Below are 24,302 nucleotides of genomic sequence, written 5' to 3' on the forward strand. Positions count from 1 at the left end.
TGTGTTGTGTTAGCAATACAACTAATTATTGTGTTTGTTTGTTTTTACTACAGAATAACAACTGTTCTTGGGTGTGTGGTCCACAGCAGAGTGATGTTTTATAAAAACGCACTGCCAAAAACCAGACTAACAGATTACTGAATCCTTATAATTTCAACACAAGTGATTAAACAACTAAAACATCTAGGTCCTTATGGAAGCGATTTTTTAAGTTACTGGTTGTATAGACGTTTTATTGAAGTTTTAGTAGTTTTTCGAGTGAAACAAACTCTTTGAAGGCTTGTATCTGAGTCACTGGGAAGAAACACGCCAAAAACGCTTCCACAGGACCTAATAAATTTAATATACAGTATCACTATGCCCCAGAAATGCCAATACAGCCTACAGCTTTTGCGGTGTTTTGCGGCGGAAAAACATGGTAGTGACAGCTGGAACTGAGCGATGTACGGGCTGGCTTACTTGTGTTACTACAACAATTGTAGTATTCCACCTGCCTCAAACTAAACTGTAGCTACATAAGAACATTAAATATGAAGGGCTTCACCTTCATTTGAAACTTTTCACGCTGCTAGACTGGTTTTATGATCTTCTCAAAAAGAATCGATAGGCATTCAAAATTTTGAATGATTGCCCGTGACTATACCATAACCTTAATACCAGTACGCAGTGTAAATGAGTACATACAAACATTACACATGTTGCCTTCTTCTTCTACCTGCAGCCAACATTCCCAGACTTCTGACAATGTAAGTGGCAAGTGGTGGTTGCCTAGTCGACAATCCCTCCTCGAGGTAATATAATACCGGCATTTGCTGCTAGCAAGTTAGTGAATTTGCACTGCACACACGTCTAAAAGCCTATCATATAAACGCGGTTACTCAGTGTGTGGCAATGTGGCACTTTACACACTAACTTTATCTTTCTTCACTACTCGTTTCGTTGTAGTACCTCCATGACATATGGCCTCAGTATTCTAGACTCTCTGACTCTTCAAGTGGTGTACGTCGCGTTACAAATAGTTACGCCTCGCCACTGAAAATCCAGTTACAATACAAAAAAGAAATGCTTCTTATTAGTACTACGGCTTTACTTCTCTGTCAAGACTTGGACCTCGACTTGGACTGCCATTTAACATTCAATTTTAAACCGCGCATACGTATTTCCACTTGAGGTGTTACAGGGACTTTCCAAAAGACTTCCCCTAAATAGATCACGTGATAATTGTCAGCCTGGTGTTCAACCAATGCGGTATGTCTACTTTAATAATAGTATAAGCTGTCAAGAATTGTTTGTGCGCTGCTAAAATCATTTGTGTGCATGATGGTTTGACAGCAGTTAGCAGGGGCGGATCTAGGATTTCAGAAGTGGGGGGTGCTAACATAATGTTTGGTTGGCTAAGAAAAGCGAAACTGGTTACAACTAGCTATAGTGTGCGAAACACACATGTTCTATCTATGGGAGTCTGGGGGCATGCCCCGACAGAAAAATTTACACATATGATCAATAGCTACTTGCCATTAATTTTGTTTTTGAAATACCTTAATTTAGCGGTTCACTAAATTTAGCAATTTTAGAGTTTGGTTTTTTGCCAATTGATTACATCAATTCACGAATTATTAAAACTTATATGGTAAAGTCATCAACATACAAGATTGCTAAATTTAGTGTATTGCTTGGCTTAAGGTATGCCGGATAGCTAGTGTGCTTTACAGTCTCATGGCTCAAACTATAACGTCCAAACAGTAACAATGAAGAGAGGGCAAGTATACACTCACCATGCAGTGTGTAGAGTACGCATACGTAGAATTTTCCAGCTGGGGGGTCTGGGGTGATGCTCCCTCTGGAAATTTTTGGAATAATATAGCTATCACAAGATTGAATCTGGAAGCTATTTTAACCAAATACTCTATTGTACTGAAAGATTGTGGGGGTACAAGATGGATGTGTTCAGTTGTAAGAAAAACAGAACTACACTTTTAAATGTTATTGGATTATAAGGCAATACATAATAGTGGATTGTCAAAGACATACACAGGATTGGATCTTAAGGTCATTGTAGTGATTTAAAATACAACACAAAAATAACTTCAACTTTGTAGTATATATAGGCATAGACTGTTCTGTTGCTATTTCAATCTGACTTTTTACAACTATATTATGGCCCCATCACCATATTAATTTTTTACAACCAGAGTCCAAAATCACTTACATATACAATTAGTTTTTGGCCACAACTAACTCCCTTATAACGTGACAGCGTAAATGCTGTGGTATCATTTGAGCTTCTAAGTTGAGCTTCAAGGGGTTTCGGAGTGCAAACATTGTATGACATTAAATTTTATTAGCTTCAGTTGATGCTAGATTCAGATAAATGCAATATGGAACTTTGGTACTGATAAAACTAAAACAAACAGTTCTCAGATACTACAGCCTTGTTAACTGTATACATGCTAAGAAATTAACTGTTTTACTTAAGCATGTCAACCCAAGCATCAATGTAGCAACAACTGAAAATAACCACTATAAATTATCTATAATATTAGACTATTTGACAGAAGTTGTTCTCAGAAAGTGATTATAGGATGTTTGGAGCAATGGTAAGATAGCAGTGTACAGGTCAAGAAAACATCCTGGCAACTTCTTGAAAAAAACATTATGATGGATGTTCTAGTAGTTGATTGTTCTATTAGAGTATTTCGATTTTTAGCAGCTTATAAGTTAAGTCTCACACCAAAAGTATAATTTGAACCCCTCTTAGTAAAGATTAGCCATTCTCCCTTCTCTTTCCATCTTTTCATTGCCCATGCATACATATAAGATGCAATTACATCTATACTGCAACTTCTAGAAGCTTCCTAGCTTGCACATGGTAAAATTTTGGAGGGGGGTACTTGAGCACCCCAAGCACCCCCCTAAACCGTCCTTGGTTACGCCACTCCAATTGTTAATTATGTTTCTGGTCCACCGCCCGCAACCTTTTTTGGAGAATGTGAAATTTCAGAAATACATGGGTAAAATTCCAGCATCAGCTTTTTGAAAAGCCTGGATTTCAGAAACAAATATTGGGCTGCAACAAGTATGCTAAATCTAACTAACTAAGTGTTATAATTTGTATTTTATCAGCGAAAACCTAAGAAATGGGTAGAGTGCATAGTGCGGATCGATATACTCTAATAGAACAGTCAGTAAATCACAGAAATCCTCTAATTGAGCAGTCACTTCATTGTTGCTTTGTTGCTGAATTCCGCCTGCCCGCACCTAAAACTGATTTCAAAGGGCCATAAACATAATTACCAATTGGAGTGGCCTTAGCTATGCATGTCGGGCAAAGAACTGCGACAAGAACTGAACATGGGCAAGGGATTCTACATGGGGGCGCATTCCCTCAGGAAAGTATAAGTACTGCAACTTTTAGTCTAAATTGCTACACCAAGTTTGAAAGTTTGTTTAATTTCAATGGTGATCAAGGCTCTGGTGTTATGCACTAGATGCATATACTGTACTCTGATGTGTGCAATACTGTTTCCATCTCCCCAAGCAGAGTCTTGATGATTGACCGTGAGTCCTCTATTCCTTTCTCTGCTGCACCAATCCTGAAGCTATGACCGCAATGTTAACAATGGTTATATGAAAATAACAATTAATTAAGTAAGGACTCTCTAGTAATAATAATCTAATCCAAAACAGCCAAACTGTAAAAAAACTGTGCGGCCCTCAAAAAGGCTATGGTGAAAAAAGATGTGAAATCCAAGGTGGCGGCCAAGAAATGGCTGTGATGGTAGGTTAATGGTAAAAATTTTAATAACGACAATTCAGGTAAATTTTTGTGCCTTTTGGTCTTGGCAAAAAAATTCACCTAAATTGCCGTTATTAAAAATTTTTACCATTAACCTACCATCACAGCCATTTCTTGGCCGCCACCTTGGATTTCACATCTTTTTTTACCATAGCCTTTTTGAGGGCCGCACTGTTTTTTTACAACTTGGCTGTTTTAGATTAGATTTCATTTCTTTTTGTATTTGTATACCACAAAGCCAGCCTACGGCCGGCTTTGGTACTTTTTTAACCTGTCTTTTTTTTCTTTACCACAGGAAGAAGAAAAGATGAAGCAGATGTACTTTAAATATTTCTGATTTTATCAGTAAATGTACAAATTATATATATAATACATATATTTATTACAGAACTCTCCATGGTGGTTTCTTTGTAACTGAACACTCTACAAGGTGACTTCTTCTTGCTGCCCTCTCTACAGGGTGAATTGTTAGTAGCTAAACAATCTACAAGGTAACTTCTTCTAGCTGATCTCTTTACAGGGTGATTTGTTTGTAGCTGAATTCTGTGCAGGTGATTTGTTTGCAGCTGAGCTCTTTACAGAATGGTTTCTTTGTAGCTGAACACTCTACAAGGTAACTTCTTCTAACTGATCTTTCTACAGGTCAATTTGTTTGTGACTGAATTTTCTACAGGGTGATTTCTTTGAATCTGAACTCTCTATATGGTGGTTTCTTTGTAACTGAACTCTCTACAAGGTGACTTCTTCTAGTTGATCTTTCTACAGGGAGATTTGTTTGTAGCTGAACTCTCTACAGGTGATTTATATGCAGTTGAACTCTCTACATGATGGTTTCTTTGTACCTGAACTCTCTACAAGGTAACTTCTTCTAACTGATCTTTCTACAGGGCAATTTGTTTGTGGCTGAATTTTCTACAGAGTGATTTCTTTGAAGCTGAACTCTCTACATGGTGGTTTCTTTGTAACTGAACTCTCTACAAGGTAATTTCTTCTAGCTGATCTCTCTACAGGGAGATTTGTTTGTAGCTGAACTCTCTACAGGTGATTTGTTTGCAGCTGAACTCTCTACATGATGGTTTCTTTGAGCTGAACTCTCTACAAGGTAACTTCTTCTAGCTGATCTCTCTACAGGGAGATTTGTTTGTAGCTGAACTCTCTACAGGTGATTTGTTTGTAGCTGAACTGTCTACATGATGGTTCTTTGTAGCTGAACTCTCTACAAGGTGACTTCTTCCAGCTGATCTCTCTACACGGAGGTTTGTTTGTAGCTGAACTCTCTACAGGTGATTTGTTTGCAGCTGAAGTCTCCACATGATGGTTTCTTTGAAGCTGAACTCTCCACAAGGTACCTTCTTCTAGCTGATCTCTCTACAGGGAGATTTGTTTGTAGCTGAACTCTCTACAGGTGATTTGTTTGCAGCTGAACTCTCTACATGATGGTTTCTTTCTAGCAGAACTCTTTACAAGGTAACTGATGTCTCTACAAGGTCACTAGTTTGTAGCTGAACTCTCTATATGGTGGTTTCTTTGTAACTGAACTCTTTACAAGGTGACGTCTTCTAGCTGATCTTTCTAGAGGGTTATTTGTTTGTAGCTGAACTCTCTACAAGGAAACTTCTTCTAGCTGATCTCTCTACAGGGAGGTTTGTTTGTAGCTGAACTCTCTACAGGTGATTTGTTTACAGCTGAACTCTCCACATGATGGTTTCTTTGAAGCTGAACTCTCCACAAGGTACCTTCTTCTAGCTGATCTCTCTACAGGGAGATTTGTTTGTAGCTGAACTCTCTACAGGTGATTTGTTTGCAGCTGAACTCTCTACATGATGGTTTCTTTGTAGCTGAACTCTCTACAAGGTAATTCATTTTAGCTGATGTCTCTTCAAGGTCACTAGTTTGTAGCTGAACTCTCTACATGATGGTTTCTTTGTCACTGAACTCTCTACAAGGTGACTCCTTCTAGCTGATCTTTCTACAGGGTGATTTGTTTGTAGCTGAACTCTCTACAAGGAAACTTCTTCTAACTGATCTCTCTACTGGGAGATTTGTTTGCAGCTGAACTCTCTACATAATGGTTTCTTTGTAACTGAACTCTCTACAAGGTGACTTCTTCTAGCTGATCTTTCTACAGGGTGATTTGTTTGTAGCTGAACTCTCTACAAGGAAACTTCTTCTAACTGATTTCTCTACTGGGAGATTTGTTTGTAGCTGAACTCTCTACAGGTGATTTGTTTGCAGCTGAATTCTCTACATGATCGTTTCTTTGTAGCTGAACTCTCTATAAGGTAACTTCTTATAGCTTGTTTGTAGCTGAACTCTCTATAGGTGATTTGTTTGCAGTTGAACTCTCTACAATATGGTTTCTTTGTAGCTGAACTCTCCACAAGGTTACTTCTTCTAACTGATCTTTCTACAGGGTGATTTGTTTGTAGCTGAACTCTCTACAAGGAAACTTCTTCTAGCTGATTTCTCTACAGGGAGATTTGCTTGTAGCTGAACTCTCTACAAGGAAACTTCTTTTAGCTGATGTCTCTACAAGGTCACTAGTTTGTAGGTGATCTTTCTAAATGATGGTTTCTTTGTAACTGAAATCTCTGCAAGGTGACTTCCTCTACCTGATCTCTCTACAGGGTGATTTGTTTGTAGCTGAACTCTCTACAAAGAAATTTCTTCTGGCTGATCTCTCTACAGGGAGATTTGTTTGTAGCTGAACTCTCTACAGGTGATTTGTTTGCAGCTAAACTCTCTACATGATGGTTTCTTTGTAACTGAACTCTCTACAAGATAATCTCTCCACAGGTCGATTTGTTTGTAGTTGAACTCTCTACATGGTAGTTTCTTTGTAGCTGAACTCGTACAACGTGATTTCTAGCTGAACTATCCCTTTCCATAGTTTCATGAACTCCATATAAGGTAACTTTTTCTAGCTGATCTCTCTACAGGGTGAATTGTTTGTGGCTCATCTCTCTACAGGGTGACTTGTTTCTAGCTGATCTCTATACAGGTTACTTGTTTCTAGCTGATCTCTTGAATCCTCTTCAGGGTGACTGCTCTATCAGGATGACTGCTCTATTAGAGTATCTCGATCTCGCACTTGCTGCACCTTCGTGTTATAACTCCGTGGCTTTAAGTCTGATTCTTCTACACCATTGAAGAACCTTTCTAAGATGATTACTCCTTCTATACAGCGATTTTCAAAGCATTCCCCCTAGCAGTTTATCTGGTAGGCGTGGCAAGTAGTCGTTTTTATTAACTAATCTCGATTGCGTAATTGTTACACACTGTAGGTTTTTTCGTTGTATCTTCCTGGTTTTTAGCTCGATTTCTTTCAAACCACAAAAGGTTTGAGGTTCAATAGTTAACCTATTCACCCACCGATTTTCAGCTTCTTCCCATACGCGGTTTACCCTGTAGGCGTGACAAAATATTGGTGTTATTTTTCGTGAATAATCATCATAACTCTTTTCCTGTTTATCGTATCCTAGATAAAGTTGGTACAGAGATGCGCCTTTATACCCCCCCCTTCTGTGTGCCAAATTTCAAGGCAATCGGATATAGCATTCGCGTTTTATAGCAGTTTTTGTAAGTGTGCGAAAAGAGGAAGAAAAATAAGAAAAAAAACAACGAAGAAACTAAGCCAATTTTTGAAGTCGCATATCTCGGGAACGCTTGAAGCGATTTCGCTCTAATTTGGAATGTGGCGTGCTGAAGGTGGAGGGAGTGTCCACAGCAAAAATCGTCTTGTTTCATCAAGGCAGCACAGAGCTACGGAGGTGCGAAAATTACGTTTTCTTTCTTCCTGTCAATATACTCACGGGTGTTACGCGCCGGCTTCTTGGGCCGCACGACACACTACCGTGTGTCTTGATTCTATAATGGAGTAAGTTATGAACGTAGCTGAATGTTTTATTAGGGTGACTGTTCTATTAGAGTATCTCGATCTCGCATCTGCTACACGTAGTTGGCTTTGGAATCATAACTCAGTGGTTTGTAATCCGATTCTTCTGACTTGTTTCTAGCTGATCTCTATACAGGATGACTTGTTTCTAGCTGATCTCTCTACACGGTGACTTGATTCTAGCTGAACTCTCTATAGGGTTTTCTGTTTGCAATTGAACTCTCTACAGGATGGTTTCTTTGTAACTGATCTCTCTACAGGGTGACTTGTTTCTAACTAATCTCTCTACAGGTTGACTTATTTCTAGCTGATCTCTCTACACGGTGACTTTTTTCTAGCTGATCTCTCTACACGGTGACTTGATTCTAGCTGAACTCTGTATAGGGTTTTCTGTTTGCAATTGAACTCTCTACAGGATGGTTTCTTTGTAACTGATCTCTCTACAGGGTGACTTGTTTCTAGCTAATCTCTCTACAGGGTGACTTGTTTCTAGCTGATGTCTCTACACGGTGACTTGTTTCTAGCTGATCTCTCTACACGGTGACTTGATTCTAGCTGAACTCTCTATAGGGTTTTCTGTTTGCAATTGAACTCTCTACAGGATGGTTTCTTTGTAACTGATCTCTCTACAGGGTGACTTGTTTCTAACTAATCTCTCTACAGGTTGACTTGTTTCTAGCTGATCTCTCTACACGGTGACTTTTTTCTAGCTGATCTCTCTACACGGTGACTTGATTCTAGCTGAACTCTGTATAGGGTTTTCTGTTTGCAATTGAACTCTCTACAGGATGGTTTCTTTGTAACTGATCTCTCTACAGGGTGACTTGTTTCTAGCTAATCTCTCTACAGGGTGACTTGTTTCTAGCTGATGTCTCTACACGGTGACTTGTTTCTAGCTGATCTCTCTACACGGTGACTTGATTCTAGCTGAACTCTCTATAGGGTTTTCTGTTTGTAATTGAACTCTCTACAGGATGGTTTCTTTGTAGCTGCTCTCTCTACAGGGTGACTTGTTTCTAGCTGATCTCTCTACAGGGTGAACTTGTTTCTGGCTGAACTCTCTACAGATGATTTGTTTGCAGCTGAACTCTCTACATGGTGGTTTCTTCGTAGCTGAACTCTCTACAAAGTGATTTCTTCTAGCCATAGGCGGCGGAAAGGGGGGGCTAGGGGGCTGAAGCCCCCCTTGGTAGAATGATATTACAACGAAATTATCTTTCTTGAAGTGGGGCTGAAAACCGTGATAAAGATCGAGATACTCTAATAGAGCAGTCACTCTAATAAAGTAGTCAGTGTGTAGCGAGCTGTGTAAGGATTTTTATGTAGTTTATCAGCTAGAAATGGTAGCTAGTGAGGTGGAAAACTCTTGTCAGTTGGTTGTGACCTTTTTTTTATGGTCTCACCTTACCAAACTATAGAAATAAGTCTGGGTCAGCCCAGCAGAGCCCCCCCTCATATCAACTACTTCCTCCGCCGCTGCTTCTAGCTGATCTCTCTACAGGGTGATCTGTAGCTGAACTTTCTACAGGGTAATTTGTTTGCAGCTGAACTCTTTATATGATGGTTTCTTTGTATGTACAAGGTAACTTCTTCTAGCTGATCTCTCTATAGGGTGACTTGTTTGTAGCTGAACTATCTGCAGGGTGATTTGTTTGTAGTTGAACTCTCTACAGGTGATCCTTCTAGCTGATCTCTCTACAGCATGACTTTTTCTAGCTGAACTCTCTACAGGGTGATCTGTTCATAGCTGCACTCTCTACAGGGTGATATATTTACAGCTGAACTCTCTACATGGTGGTTTCTTTGTAACTAAACTCTCTATAAGGTGATGTCTTGTAGCTGATCTCTCTACTGGATGACTAATTGTTTCTAGCTGATCTCAATATAGAGTTAAAACTTTCTCTATAGAGTTATAACATGTTTGTATAGTTGAACTCTTTACAGAGTGGTTTTTTGATTGGTTGCTGAACTCTCCAGCTACACGGTGACTTGTTTGTACTACACAGTAAATTTGGAAGTGTGAATATCACACTGAAACCGGTGTGAAATCTCTGCCACAGGGGACATACCAAATCCAAGTGTGATACTCACACCCAAGGTGTGACCCTCACACTTCAATGGTATGACCTTCACACTCCAACATATTTATAATATCGTTTGTATTTTAATTGTATTTCAAATACATTTCAATTGCATTTAATGCAGCATTGTTAACACAGTTAAAATCACTGTTTCTTCTTATATAGGATATCAATGCCATTTGACAGCAGATGCCCATGCAGTTTTGGTTGTCAAGTTCTGGCAAGACGTCCCTATCAGGATGGTGACATTTCTATAAGAAAAACATACAATGAACAAACTAATGAAATTTATAAAACGTACATTCAACCATCAGTGCAGGACTTGCATCGGTTGTAGTCCGTTGTGGCGACATCTTTCTATATAGGAAAAACATAATGAATACACAAACTCAGTAATGAAATTTATAAACGTACATTGTAGACATCAGTGGAACTCTAGATGGTAAGCACTGGCATGCAGTGGGACTGTAGATGGTCAGCATTGATTGTACACCTCTATAATAGGAAAAACATAGCAATGAACACACAAACTAATGAAATTTATAAACGTACATTGTAGCCGTCAGTGGGACTCTACGCAGTCAGCATCATTGGTTGTCTGGTTTGGTGACATCTCTATATAGGAAAAGCAGAGTATAATAAACACAAACTGATGAAATTTATAAACGTACATTGTAGTCATCATTGCAGGAGTCTAGACAGACTGCATTGGTTGTTTGCTTTGGTAATGTCTCTAGGAAAACAATAGTATAATGAACACAAACTAATGAAATTTATAAACGTACAGCCATCACAAAGACTCTAGATGGTCAGTATTGGTTGTCAGGTTCAGTGACATCTCCATAGTGATAACAGAGTATAAATAAAATTAAACGTACATTATAGCCAACATTGGATCCAATTCCACTGATCATTTGTCAGGTTTGGTGACATGCCTAAAGAAAATGTCATAAACACACAGTGGAACCTCAGTTATCCGAACCCCTTGGGACCAGGGGTAATCCATAAGTCTGAAAAGTCCATATATCTGAAACTGCGTATAAATAACCTTAAAATAGCATTTTTAAATATCAGTACTTTCAAATATCCTAATAGAACAGTCACTACTCTAATAGAGCAGTCATTTCCGTAGTTCGGTTAACCGAAAATCCTAATAACTGAGGTTCCACTGTAAATAAAATTTGCATACTGTAGCCATTAAACTAATGCGACTGCATCACTGCTAGTCTCGTACAGCCACACCACATTCTTTTGCAATTAGGTCGCGGAAACTGAGAAATAGCGGCTGGCTATTTATTAAGTTGTGGCTCCACAGTCGATACAGAAGAACGAGTTGAGCTCCTTGGAGTTCCACTTAATTATCTGAGCCTGTAGGTCAAGTACCAATACACAAACTAAGTTCTCTAAAATTACGCACGCACCTGCACTTCCTCCGGCAGGTCTCAGTACCCGCATGACCCGAGACGGATTCTGACTACTGCTCATGGCGTGTGGTACAATAAACACTAATAGTTTCCGCATAACTAAGAGCCAGAGTGGCTAAAAGCTAGAGAGACTAAAGTTGAAACTCAGCAGAAAACCTACTAAACTGTTACCAAGGTTACAACTCTAAGACTTCCCGTTTTTTTGTTTGAAAATTTCGGGAAGTCGCCAGAAAAAAAAATCAGGTGTGACATGGAATTTAAAATTCGAACACTGAAGGAGGAAGTTACTACTAGATACGGCGATAAATAAGACGGGTATGAGTGTATTGTAATGAATTGCGTGCGTACGAATCTTTTCCTTTTTATAATAGTCCCAGATCGTAGTGTATTTAATTTATTTCCACTCTAAGCAGATTCATTGTTTCGCCTGCTGCAAATACTCTTCCGCATGGTTTTATTCATTATGCTGTTATCTCAACATTTTATTCATTATACTCACGTGATTGCATAGCATCTACCAGTGAACTTATATTATTTAGAATCACAACCAAGTTCACTGTATTTCAATGATGCTCTTAGCTTACTACTGAACATTTCCACTATATTCTTACCTCCAAAAGCTGTTGTGTGGAGCATAAATTTTGAAAATTATCAATTATAGCAATAATGAATTTTGAAGAGGCAGGGTAAATTGCCTGCGACAGTTGTAGCACTGGATAAACAGCTTACTACACATGGTTTTCCCGTGCTTTATTAAGTTTAGAAACTAGCCAGTCAAAAGGTAGACCTTCATTAAGTTGTTACAACACAACCCATTCCAGGCGTTTAGTAACACAGGTCAACTGAAAGTGCTATTTCACTGGGTAGGCATGACTGCATTATGGTATAGTCAAACGCTTTGCTTTGCATTGTGCATCTGTGTGTATTGTGTTGCGTTAGTGATGTATTGATATCACTTACTACTAGTCAATCTGATACCAATACATTTTAGCAAGAGTTCATAATATATATACTAAGGAGAGTATCCTACTCTCATATACCCCTGTAGAAAGGCGTATCGTGAAGTTATGACGTAACAACAAGATGTTGTGGTTTGTGACGTACAGGAAGCCGTAAAAGTGCAAGAATCGTTAGCACCGTTTCACACTTGCGACGCTCAGGATAGCCGTATTCGTGAATGGCCTAGTAAGAAACGCCTACGAAGCGGTCTTAACCCATGAAGGAATGATTGTAGTTGGGTGAGAAACGCTTAGAGCTGGAGTTAATTTGGTTGCTAGCGACGTTGGTAGGCACGCGTTCAATCGATACCATGTTCAACTAATGACATCGTTAATTATACAAAGAAAAACGGGCGAACTCAGAAGTGTTACGTCATAACTTCACGATACGTCTTTCTACAGGGGTATATGAGAGTAGGATACTCTCCTTAGTATATATATTATGAACTCTTGATTTTAGGTATTTGCTAGATACTAAATTGATACATGTTTACTTACAAGAGTTGTTCACAAGAAACAGCTTCTGGTGAATGGGCTGATATATATATGTGAGTTGAGTATGTGTGTGTAGTCTGTGTGGGTGCATGTGCAATGCACTTTTCTATACCACCAATATGAGCTTTACCTGATAGCAACTGTTACACACAAGTAATTGCTTAGAATCATGCTGTACGGTGTGAATGGAGACTGCTTAAATTTATTAGAGTCGTGCTATACAATAATTTCACTGCCTGATTTTGCTTCAGTTTTGCAGGTGCCTTGTGGCCTTTGCTACAGTACATGTATTTTTAAAAACTAGTAAAGCACTCTTCAACACTTTGATACTCCCACGTAAAGTGTTATATTTGCTCATACAGTTCAGTTATACAGATACCTGTAATTTCACTAATACAGTGTAGTACAGTAATGTAAGAAATGTTATGAAAACAGCCACACTCAAACAGCATAATTAATCAAAAAGTATGACGTAGAATATAATGTAGTAGAACTAATCCTACCAGTGTGCTTCTTGTGTATGTATTAAGTTGTCTCAGTGCATTCTGCTCTGTTTCATACAGCTGTATGTATATTGGTAGGACACAATAACAGCAAATTGTCAATTCATACTTTCAATTACGTACCTCATCTACAAAATTATTTATATTAAAGATTTATTCAAAAATACTGTTCACTTACATTACTTTGTGAGGAGCTATCTGATAGAAAGGGTGTGTTGAAATGATTTGTTTGCCTTTTGTAGGTGAATGGTTTAGGTGGTACCCACAGTCAGCCAAAGGCCAGCTGTGGGTGCACGCCTGATTTAGTGAAATTGTTTTGCAAAAGGTACTCACAATAGGAGCTCATTGAATCCTATGGACAAGGGAGCATGTACTGTACATGTACACTGTAACTCCATACACTACCAATACTAGGGTGAAATTCAACATGGCGTCCAGTGATACTATGTATATAGTTGGTTACATCATTCTTACGCACAACAGAGATACACTAAATTGGCTGTTACTCCATCGTCTTATGTAAAGCTGCTTCGATAGGAAGATCATTGAGTCGAAGGTAGAGCTTGGAATAGTCAAGTGGAGTAATTTCACGTGATTTTACGTGATTAGTGACTGTAGAAAGACTGTCCTGCTAAGCCTGTGCTCTAGATTCCTCTGTCATGCCATTGAACTTCGTTTCCATAGCTTTGCTTCGTCGCAGCGGAAACGTTATGTACTCGAGCATGCGCCTCTACATAATATCCTAATTAGGAAATTTTAAAAGATACTTATTATAGTACATGGCAGCCATGTTTGAATTTCGCTGTTTACTGAGTTACATGCTCCCTTGTCCATAGGATTAGATATGCTCCTGCTCACGATCATATACCATGTATTGTATCTTATGTGCAAACACACATTACCAACTTGTCGGATACTGCATGTAGAGCTCTCAGAGTCTGATGTATTCCTTCTACACAAGGGCTTAAACCTTGTGCCAGCAGCAAGGCTCTTACTTTCTGTCGAATAAAAATAATAAAGCAGTGATAAGCACTAAGTGAACTTGCAACTACACTGCAACATTGGAGGGAATACTAAAAATGAAATATCAGAAATTAAAGCTACAGATTTCATAGCATCTAATCTCACAAGACGATACTGGTACAGGTATCTAAAATATATCGCAGTATAACCATATCAAGCTGAAGGCATATCATATCAAGGCATATTAAGCTTCGTGCCAACAGCAAGGCTCTTACATTATATTTTCTGTCATACAATAAGAAATCTTCAAAAAGCACCATCTAATAGAACTGACACTGAGAGAAAATAATAAAGCAGTGATAAGCACTAAGTGAGCTTGCAACTGTACTGCAACATTGGAGGGAATACTAAAAATGAAATATCAGAAATTAAAGCTACTGATTTCATAGCATCTAATCTCACAAGACGCGAGCATGCCTTGCTCAGAGACTTTGCCAGGACAAAACCCTGGTAATTCAAAAATGTGACAATGGGGCAGATATTGTGGTCCAAAATAAATGTGACTACAGATGGACTTAATCATCTGCAAGACCCTGTTACTCAGAGAAATAAATATCTCCTGGATCTCTAATGACCAACTTCTAGGCAAAAAGTCAGTAGACTTGCTCTCCGCCAAAGAACTCCCAACTGTGTGTGCATGTGTGTGTGTGTGTGCAGGGATGGGCAAAAACTGTTAGATTACCAGCCATTGTATCTGTCAAGGTCATAGAGGCTATTGTATTGTAGATTGATCCTCCAGCTCGTGTCAGTAAGTACTATAAACTTACTATTCGATATTGAGCAGGCAGGTAGCACGAAACTATTTATTTGACTAAACAGCAATGAACTAAGAATGCTTACTGACACCCAAACACTAGTGCCAACTTCAGTCATTGCTCAGGCTGCCAGGCTGAAGTAGAAATTAAATGCCCGCTAGTATAGCTGCAGGTATAGATCCCCTTGTGTTATTGCCTACTCAACTAATGTGAAATTTTTAATTACACTTGTATGTATATATATATATATGTCACATACTGAAGGTCTCCAAACTCTGTTGTAACCAGGCACACATACTGAAAGGCGTGTGCCTGGTCACTGTAATTGTGTCAAAAAATTGTGTGTCTGTCTCTGTTTATATTTAATGCCCATCAAAACTTATTAGCATTAACAAGCTTACCTTTTGTGACTAGTTGCTACAATTGTTCAGGGGGCACAGTGAGCCATGCCAGCACATGAGCTCATGAGCAACATATGTTTTAATGTTTACAACCTTGTGATATTATAATGTACATTTGTATATGTTTCATCCTTCACCTGACTTTGGGGAACTAATACAGAATAACAGATTAGTGGAATAATGGCATTAAATTCTATAGTATTTGTACCCTCTACAGTACAAAGTTGCATAACTAAATAGTTTGTTTTTTACCTGTACAGAATGCTATCTCAGTTGCAGTAATACCCATTCTCTAATATTTAGTTGCTATGGACCATCTAAAGGGAAATAATTTATTGGTTATAGTGACATCATGGCAGAACATTATACCATAAACGATGAACGTTTGACGTGACTTAAGTTTGGCAAAGTTCATTAAACTTTTATTCGTCAATTAGCTATTTTATATTGCTTGCTATTGGCTTTGTGGTGAATTCATCATACTTTCATCCACAACCTGCTTCACAAGCTGATTCGCCAAACTTAAGTCGCGCCAAACTTCGTCATTTACTGTTAAGTCATCTATTATTATCAGAGGCTTTGCTTTGTTTATGTAGCAGGTGTGTATATATCTATGTGAGGCAGCATACGTATATAAGTTAATTGGCTTGAGCATCGGTAATGGTTCAACCTGCTTTATGCTCAGTTGCTATTGTTGATCAAGAAGCTTAAGCTTCACTCACACTTCTACGTCCGTAATTTGTTGAAAATGTGTCTCCTTATTATTCATCTATTTGTCTTGTTTGATCATTTACGTGAGAACTTTAGTGTATTTAAACACAGTGCCATGGGGGGGGAACTGGGTAACTCTAATTAATGCACACCAAAAGTGAATGGGCTAAATGCTAAGTGTATACACATTTTTTCTTCCTTAAGATACAGTAGTTCTATAGCTACTGCATTTGAAGTACAGTGGTCCCTCTATTATCCAAACTCATTGGGCTCTAAGTACTGAAGTTTGGATAATGGAAAAACTGAAGCCCATTTATTTATGTACAAAGTAGTGACTGATAGAAAAGTTATAAACGATACTGGTACTGGTATCTAAAATATATCGCAGTATAACCATGTCAAGGCATATATCAAGGCATATTAAGCTTCGTGCCAACAGCAAGGCTCTTACATTATATATTCTGTGATACAATAAGAAATCTTCAAAAAGCACCATCAACTGACACTGAGAGAAAATAATAATGCAGTGATAAGCACTACTGTAAGGAAGCTTGCAACTACATGTATACTGCAACATTGGAGGGAATACTTTAAATCTAATCTCACAAGACGCGAGCATGCCTAATTGCTCAGAGACTTTGCCAGGACTAAACCCTGGTATAACTCAAAAATGTGACAATGGGGCAGATATCTTGGTCCAAAATAGATGTGACTACTGTATGTCACAGATGAACTTAATTATCTGCAAAACCCTGTCACTCAGAGAGAATTGGATAGTGACCATTAGTATTCTGTAATAAGATAAATATTTCCTGGATATCTAATGATCAGCTTCTACGCAAAAAGTCAGTAGACTTGCTCTCCGCCAAAGAATTCCCAACTGTGCGTGCATGCATGTGTGTGTGTGCGTGTGTGTGTGTGGAATGGGAAATCAACCACTAATGTGATTACATAATTTATACAATTCTGTGCATGCTAACTTGTTAATTTGTATCCATATAATGAATTCTTATAAACAAAGGTGATGGTACAGTAAATCAGTAAATGACCTTGACAGATACAATGGCTGGTAATCTAACAGTTCTTCCTGACAATAAGCAAATATTTCTTCAATTGCAGCTACGTACAGTACTTCGTAAGAACCTAATGAACCCCGTACATATAATGTGACATTAAAATGAGTAAAGAGTTATCTTTATTTAGCTTAAAATGTCTTTGATTTTTCTGAAAACAGGGAACTCATCTTCATAGTGTCTTAAGGCATGTTTCATCCCTTTCTAACCCTGCAAAAGTTGCACAATTAAGCAATTAAGGAGTGTTGTTTTTACCTGTACAGAATGTTATCTCAGTTGCAGTAATGCCCATTCTGACCATCTAAAGGTGGAGAATAGGGAAATAATTCATTGGGTAGTGACATCATGGCAGACCATTATGGCATAAACGATGAAAGTTTGGCGTGTCTTAAGTTTGGCGAATTTGGTGAGTTGAAAAAATTTGCCTAATTATATAACTTTTATTCATCAATTAGCTATGTATATTGCTCACTATTGGCTGTGTGGTAAATTCACCAAAGTTTCATCTGCCAACCTGCTTTGCAAGTTGATTCGCCAACTTAAGTCACGCCAAACTTTCGTTGTTTACAGCACAAGTCAGATATTATCAGAGGCTTTGCTTTGTTTATGTAGCAGGTGCGTGTACGTCTGTGTGAGGCAGCATATAAAAGTCAGTTGGCTGGAGCATCAGTCTGGTATTAAATGGTTCCAGCTTTGATGCCTGATTATGCTCAGTTGCTATTGTTGACCAAGAACGAAGCTTACGCTTCACTCACATGTCTATGCCCTTAATTTATTTTCATTGTAAATGTATCTTCTTACTATTCACTGAGAAATTCCATTTGTCTTGTCTGATCATTTACGTGAGAACTTCAGTGGGTGTCATGGGGAAACTGGATAACTCTAATTAATGCACCTCAAAAGTGAACAGGTTAAAATAAATGTAAAGTATGTTTTCTCCTTCCTCAAGAATTTCTAGTGCATTTGAAATACAATGGTCCCTCTAATTACAGGTATCCGAACTCATCAGACCCTACTGTAAGTATAGATAATGGATAAATTGGATAAATGAAGCCCATTCATTTATGTACACAGTAGCTAGTGCTGGACGGTATTGAAAAATTATAAATATTATCCGTTATCTAAATAATATTACGGTATTTCCATATCAAGCTGAAGCTTATGTTAAGTGAGATCAAGAGTTCATAATATATATATACTGAGAAGAGTATCCTACTCTCATATACCCCTGTAGAAGGGCGTATCGTGAAGTTATGATGTAATGACAAGATGCTGTGGTTTGTGATGTACGAGCAGCCGTAAAAGTACAAGAATCGTTAGCACCATTTCACACTCGCGACACTCAGGATAGCCGTATTTGCAAATGGCCTAGCAAGAAACGCCTACGAAGCGGTCTTAACCCATGAAGGAACGATTGTAGTTCGGTGAGAAATGGAGTTAATTTGGTTGCTAGCGACGTTGTTAGGCACGCGTTCAATCGATACCATGTTCAACTAATGACATCATTAATTATACAAAGAAAAATGGGCGAACTCAGAAGTGTTACATCATAACTTCACGATATGCCCTTCTACAGGGGTATATGAGAGTAGGATACTCTCCTCAGTATATATATTATGAACTCTTGGTGAGATTCACTGTGATATATACTTATCATGAAATAATTCATGAAGCAAGGCACATTTAGATCCATGTCATGAGCTTCAAGGGTGGACGCATGCTTGTTCTTCTGGTGAGCAGCTCATGAATTCACAAGCTGTTCAACCTTAGTATTATTACTACGACATTTGTCAGTTTCATTAATTATTTGAAATGTACTTCATTTCCTTTCAGGTGAACTGGAAGCCAAGATATTGTTTGCTGAAGAGTGAAGGACAATTTATTGGTTTCCATAAGAAGTCTATACCTGGTGGTGGGCCAGCTGCTTATGGGGAAACCATTAAACAATGTAAAACTTGATGGTAAGTCTCTCAGTGTGCAGTGTGAGTGAGTGTGCAGTCAGTCAGTCAGTGAGAAACATTACTGGACAAAGTGTAAGGGTTCTTATTGTCTGTATGTATGTGTGATAAGCATCTACACAATTAAATGTATATTTAATTAAGTCCTGATTAACAGGGCCATAGCAAGGGGTCCAGCTGCTCCGGTTTTGGCTGGATTACCTTTTAGCCACTTTGAATTTGGCAGAGGATAGAGATACTCTAATAGAGCAGTCAGTGCAGTACTCTAGAGCAGTCACTGCAATAACTCTAATAGAGTAGCCAGTTATAGGTTTCAGTTACCAATCTTACAGTCAGAATTGCTTCCAAATTCCACATCAGAGGATTAAATTGTGACCTCTGAGGAAAACCAAACTACAGTACAGTGTAGTGCAAGTATATTATGGTTTTGTATAGTGATATGTGCTTGTTACAGTGGACGGTTTTGTTCACATCCTAATACAGTGGTTCCTCTATTATCCAAACTCATTGGCCCTTGCTCATGAGTGTACAGTATGTTAACATAAGGGGTGTACATGTACTATTGTTCTCTACAGGACTTGGATGATACCCTACGCTGTAATGTAAAAGACGACAATTCTGTGTACGTTGTGGGAGCTACGTTGTTGAGGTTTCCTGGACAAGGTGACTAAAAGAGGAACACTATTATACAGAGGGTCAAGCCGTTGTGTGTTTGACTATTCTACTTGCATACTACCCCTGTTGCCAAGATTCCTGTGTGAAGAATTCTCAATCCTGATCCTGATCAAATAAGAAGTCTCAATTCTGATCAGGTAAGAAAGTTGATAGAAATGGTATTGTGTATTTTTTCACCATATTTTTAGGCTCGGCTGTCCTTTGTAGTGTGGAGAATGACTGGAATGGAAAAGTGTGTGCGTTTGTGTGTGTGCACTAAAATCATGCTTTACAGTGTGATGTTATACTGCTTAAATTAATTATAAGTCATGTTGTACGAAGGGATGGAAGACTGCTCATATATTTATATTCAGTGTTTAGTGCTAAATGACTACGTTCAAGAGAGAAAAATGCTTGGGTGGAATGCATGCATCTTATTTTAACAAGCACTCAAAATTTAGGCCACCAAATGATGTGTGTGCAAGTCACTTGTGTGTGTGACTGTTGGAATGTGAAAGTATAACATTAACAAGTAGTAGTCTATCCTAACAATTAGAGCTCGTAGTTTTGTATTAGTTGGTGTTTAATAAATATAATGTGGAAAATGTACTGTAGGATGTGTTATTGAGTTGAGTGTGTAGCGCATACCAATTACCCACATCTCACTTAATTGGTGGTGGTTGAAGTGTAGCTTAGGGTGCCCACGTCTTCACCTGCAAGACATATAGTAGTATGGGTTATTTGCCACAAAAGGAATTGCCAGCACCTGAGGAGTGCGCAGGTGTCTCTCTGGGTAGGCACAACTGTGATATAGCCAAAGACTTTTGTGTGTGATTTTGTGCGTACAGTCTCTATCTGTGTACATGTTGCGTGCTAATAGTAAGTGTACTAGAATGTTATGTATTCATATTTTTGCAGTGCCAGAATTATCGGTTTGTGTCAACAATGAACTACTGTGCCTCTCAACCACGTCAACAAGAATTTTGTAATTGTTAAAATAATTGATCATGTTTCTGTGTGTGTTTATCCATTAATCATCACGTGCATGTTTACCAGTACGGGGTACATGCATAGATGCATTTCTAACGGTAAATACTGTAATGTTGTCTTAAGAAAGCTAGCTAGCTGCATTATATACGCATGGGCATGGTGGGTGATGCGATTTTAGGGCCTTGCCAACGTCTTGCGCAAACAAATAAGTGGCTATAGCAAAAAGACGATTTTCTTTCTGCAGTTCAACGGTATATAAGCATGCTAAACTCACTGTCGTACTAGTTGTACGAAGATTAAACGTCACAAAAGTCCATGGCACTGAACGGCGACGTGTACACGGCAGTAACTCGAATGGGACTCAGTATAACCATCACGTGCTAACAAACTGTGCAAATTTCACGGATAAATACTAGTGATGGGCGATATCAGGATTTTCAGAACGATACGATATCGATACGATATTGACTAAAATTGACCGATATTGATACTTTTCGATACGATATTGTAACATTATTTGTTCATGTAAATTGCCAGTTTTCTTACATAATTTGATAGTAGGTAGCTACAGCTATACACAATGGAGATTCCCCGCCCACATACACAAGAGTAATAGTGATTTGAAAATTGCTGAAGGTAATGGAAAGCTACAATTAACAATTAAATAAGCTAAAATGCATAAATTCAGATCACGTGATGTATCGTATCGAAATATCGGATTCTGAAAAATATATCGATACTTTTCGATATCAGCAAAAAATCAAACGATACAATATAATATCGATATATCGCCCAACACTAATAAATACAGAAGTATACAGATGCTCGTGTGAGGTTCATACTTCCTCCAGATCATACTTAGGGATTTGGTACGAAAATGGCTTTCATACCTACGGTATAAAAGGCATTTAGTGTGATAATCATACTTTATGGTGTGAATTTCACACTTCCGAATTTACTGTGTACAGGGTGATATGTTTGTAGCTGAACTCTCTACAGAGTGAATTACTTGTAGCTGAACATTGCTTAAAGTGACTTGTTTGTAGCTGATCTAGATGAACTCTCTACTGGGTAGCTTTTTTTTGTAGCTGAACCCTTTACGCAGTGATTTGTTTGTAGCTGAATTCTCTACAGAGTGACTTGTTGTAGCTGAACTCTCTACAAGGTGACTTGTTTATCGCTGAATTCTCTTCAGTGTGACTTATAATGTTCTGAATCTCTACAGCAACATATTTGTAGCTGAATTCTCTACAGGGTGACTTGCTTGTAGCTGAATTGTCTATAAGATTAACTGTATGTAGCTGAACTCCCTACAGAATAACTTGCAATGTAATATAATTCTATAATGGAGTAAGTTATAAACGTAGCTGAATGCTTTATTAGGGTGACTGTTCTATTAGAGTATCTCGATCTCGCATATGCTACACGTAGTTGGCTTTGGAATCATAACTCAGTGGTTTGTACTCCGGTTCTTATGTACTACCGCACGGACTTTCTATGATAATTATTCCAGCCACACACCGATTTTCAGCTCACTACTCTAAGCGGTTTGCCTAGTAGGCGTGAAAACTATTAGTATTTCATTCATAAAAATCGATCGCGTAATTGTGACACAGGTTGGGTTTTGTTTTATATCTCGATGGCCTTTAACTGGATTCCTTTCAAACCACACAAAGGCACTCCTACGATAGTTACTCCATCTACATAACAATTTTCAGCTCATTCCTTCAAGCGGTTTACCCTGTGGGCGTGACAGACCTTCGACCTTATTTTACGCAAATAATCGGTCATAACTCCGTGAATGTTCATCGGATTCCTACCAAACTTGGCACTGAGATTCGCCTTAATGAGCCCTTTAAGTGTGCCAAATTTCATCCCGGTTGGAGCACGCATTCGTGTTTATTTCGGATTTTGCAAAGTGTGCGAAAAGAAGAAGTAGAAGATGAAGAAAAAAAAACCAAACTATGGCCGCTCGTATCTCGGAAATGGCTGGAGCAATTTTCTTCAAATTTGGAATGTGGACTCCCCTACCTAGCAGGCACCTTTGTAGCAACTTTGGTGTCAATCGGATAAGGAATCACGGAGCTACAAAGGTGTGAAAATCGCGTTTACTTTCTTCCTGTAAATATACTCACGGTGTGGCACGCCGGCTTCTTGGGCCGCACGACACACTACCGTGTGTCTTGATATTTTAGCTATCAAGTTGTGTATCCATGCAATTACATTTGCATGCTCGATATATAAATCCATGTACTATGAGAAATGTGCATGAGGTAGCTCAATAGCTAAGAATCAGAATCTCTGCACAATGATATAATAAAGATAAGTGCCTGCAGAGCGAAAGTTAGGGTGAAAATTACCATGCAGCATCATATAGCTATATCAGTAAAGCCACATTTGAAATATATTGGGATGCTTTATTAGAGTGCATTTTGACTATAAGAAATTAGACTCTTGATTTTTAACATCCAGTTTTATTGCTGAATTATCTGATGTCTTATGCTTTACCTCCAGTCTCTACCTCTTCTATAATGTGACCTGGAAAATCCACAAATCTTCAGTAATTGTCAATCCAGTTATCTAATGTAACACAAAAATTAAATTGACACCATGAACTACTTAAATACCCATATACTTGCTAATTATACCAGCTTAATTTTGAGTATGCATAAGGTACCTGAAGTATGATTTACCACAGATGTGAGATACCATATTGAAAGTCACAATAAAGATAAATCTATATACTCTAATTGAACAGTCAATAGCTAGTATGTAATAACTTTGAACTGTAATTAGACACTTGACAATTATGCAAACATTTGAGCATAAAGTGTCTGAAGCATTTACCACAGATATGAGATAATGCAAATACTCTACTCTAATAGAAAAGTCAGTGTATTCAATTCATAGCAAGGGCGTATGCAGGAATTTTGAAAAGGGGTTTCAGCTCTGGCTAAATGACTGTTATATACGTAAGAGTAGTTTATATTGCCAGATTGCTTTATTAGAGTATCTCAATCTTTTCACCAAAATTATAATACATAATAATGCTATAAGTGTTGCTATCCAGTGAGAAACTATTATTTAACTAAGATAAAAGTTTAAAATGTGTCCTGTTCCATGATAGATTTCACATTTCAGAAATCTAAAGTTTTAATTTCTTAATGTTTCAAGTAGTGTGTAAAACCCAAAGGGGTTTCCTGAAACCCCTTGAAACCTCCCTCGGTACGCCCCTGCAAACTTCTGGTGTAATAAAACAGTCAGTAGTTATGTATGCCTTTTATAGTACTGTAAAACAAGATGACAGTAATCGACAGATGCATCCCAAGATAATATTATACATTTTAATTGTTCATCTCTTTTTTACCAATTTGTTGTTCACTCAGTCAGCCTATCACCTGCAAAAATGAGTGATATCCACCCCAAAAACACCTTTGCTGTAAAACAAAGCGCATCCAAGAAACCACAAGTACCTGTAAAACAGCTCAGTAATTGCAGAGAAAGACCTCATAAAAGTAAAAATGACTGGTAACTCAAAGAGCTGA

The 24,302-nt window shown here is 38.2% G+C and overlaps 2 long non-coding RNA genes across 3 annotated transcripts; one reads left to right on the forward strand and one right to left on the reverse strand.

Moving 5' to 3' along the window:
• Window positions 1–9,851: 9,851 nt before the first annotated feature.
• On the reverse strand, window positions 9,852–10,530 carry LOC136242937 (uncharacterized). Its single transcript, XR_010694678.1, has 5 exons — window positions 10,444–10,530; window positions 10,325–10,387; window positions 10,187–10,267; window positions 10,074–10,129; window positions 9,852–10,023 (listed from the first exon to the last, which is right to left on the reverse strand). It is a non-coding gene; the product is annotated as an uncharacterized lncRNA (long non-coding RNA).
• A 748-nt stretch (window positions 10,531–11,278) lies between these two features.
• On the forward strand, window positions 11,279–20,822 carry LOC136246536 (uncharacterized). Of its 2 annotated transcripts, none has more exons than XR_010696591.1 (6): window positions 11,279–11,511; window positions 12,655–12,742; window positions 18,989–19,188; window positions 19,689–19,925; window positions 19,977–20,020; window positions 20,686–20,822. It is a non-coding gene; the product is annotated as an uncharacterized lncRNA (long non-coding RNA). The 2 variants fall into 2 exon arrangements; XR_010696590.1 differs by having other exon boundaries at window positions 11,294–11,511; window positions 18,989–19,116.
• The last annotated feature ends 3,480 nt before the right edge of the window (window positions 20,823–24,302 follow it).

Source organism: Dysidea avara, chromosome 2, assembly GCF_963678975.1.
Source record: "Dysidea avara chromosome 2, odDysAvar1.4, whole genome shotgun sequence".
In the NCBI taxonomy this organism is placed as follows: Eukaryota; Metazoa; Porifera; class Demospongiae; order Dictyoceratida; family Dysideidae; genus Dysidea; species Dysidea avara.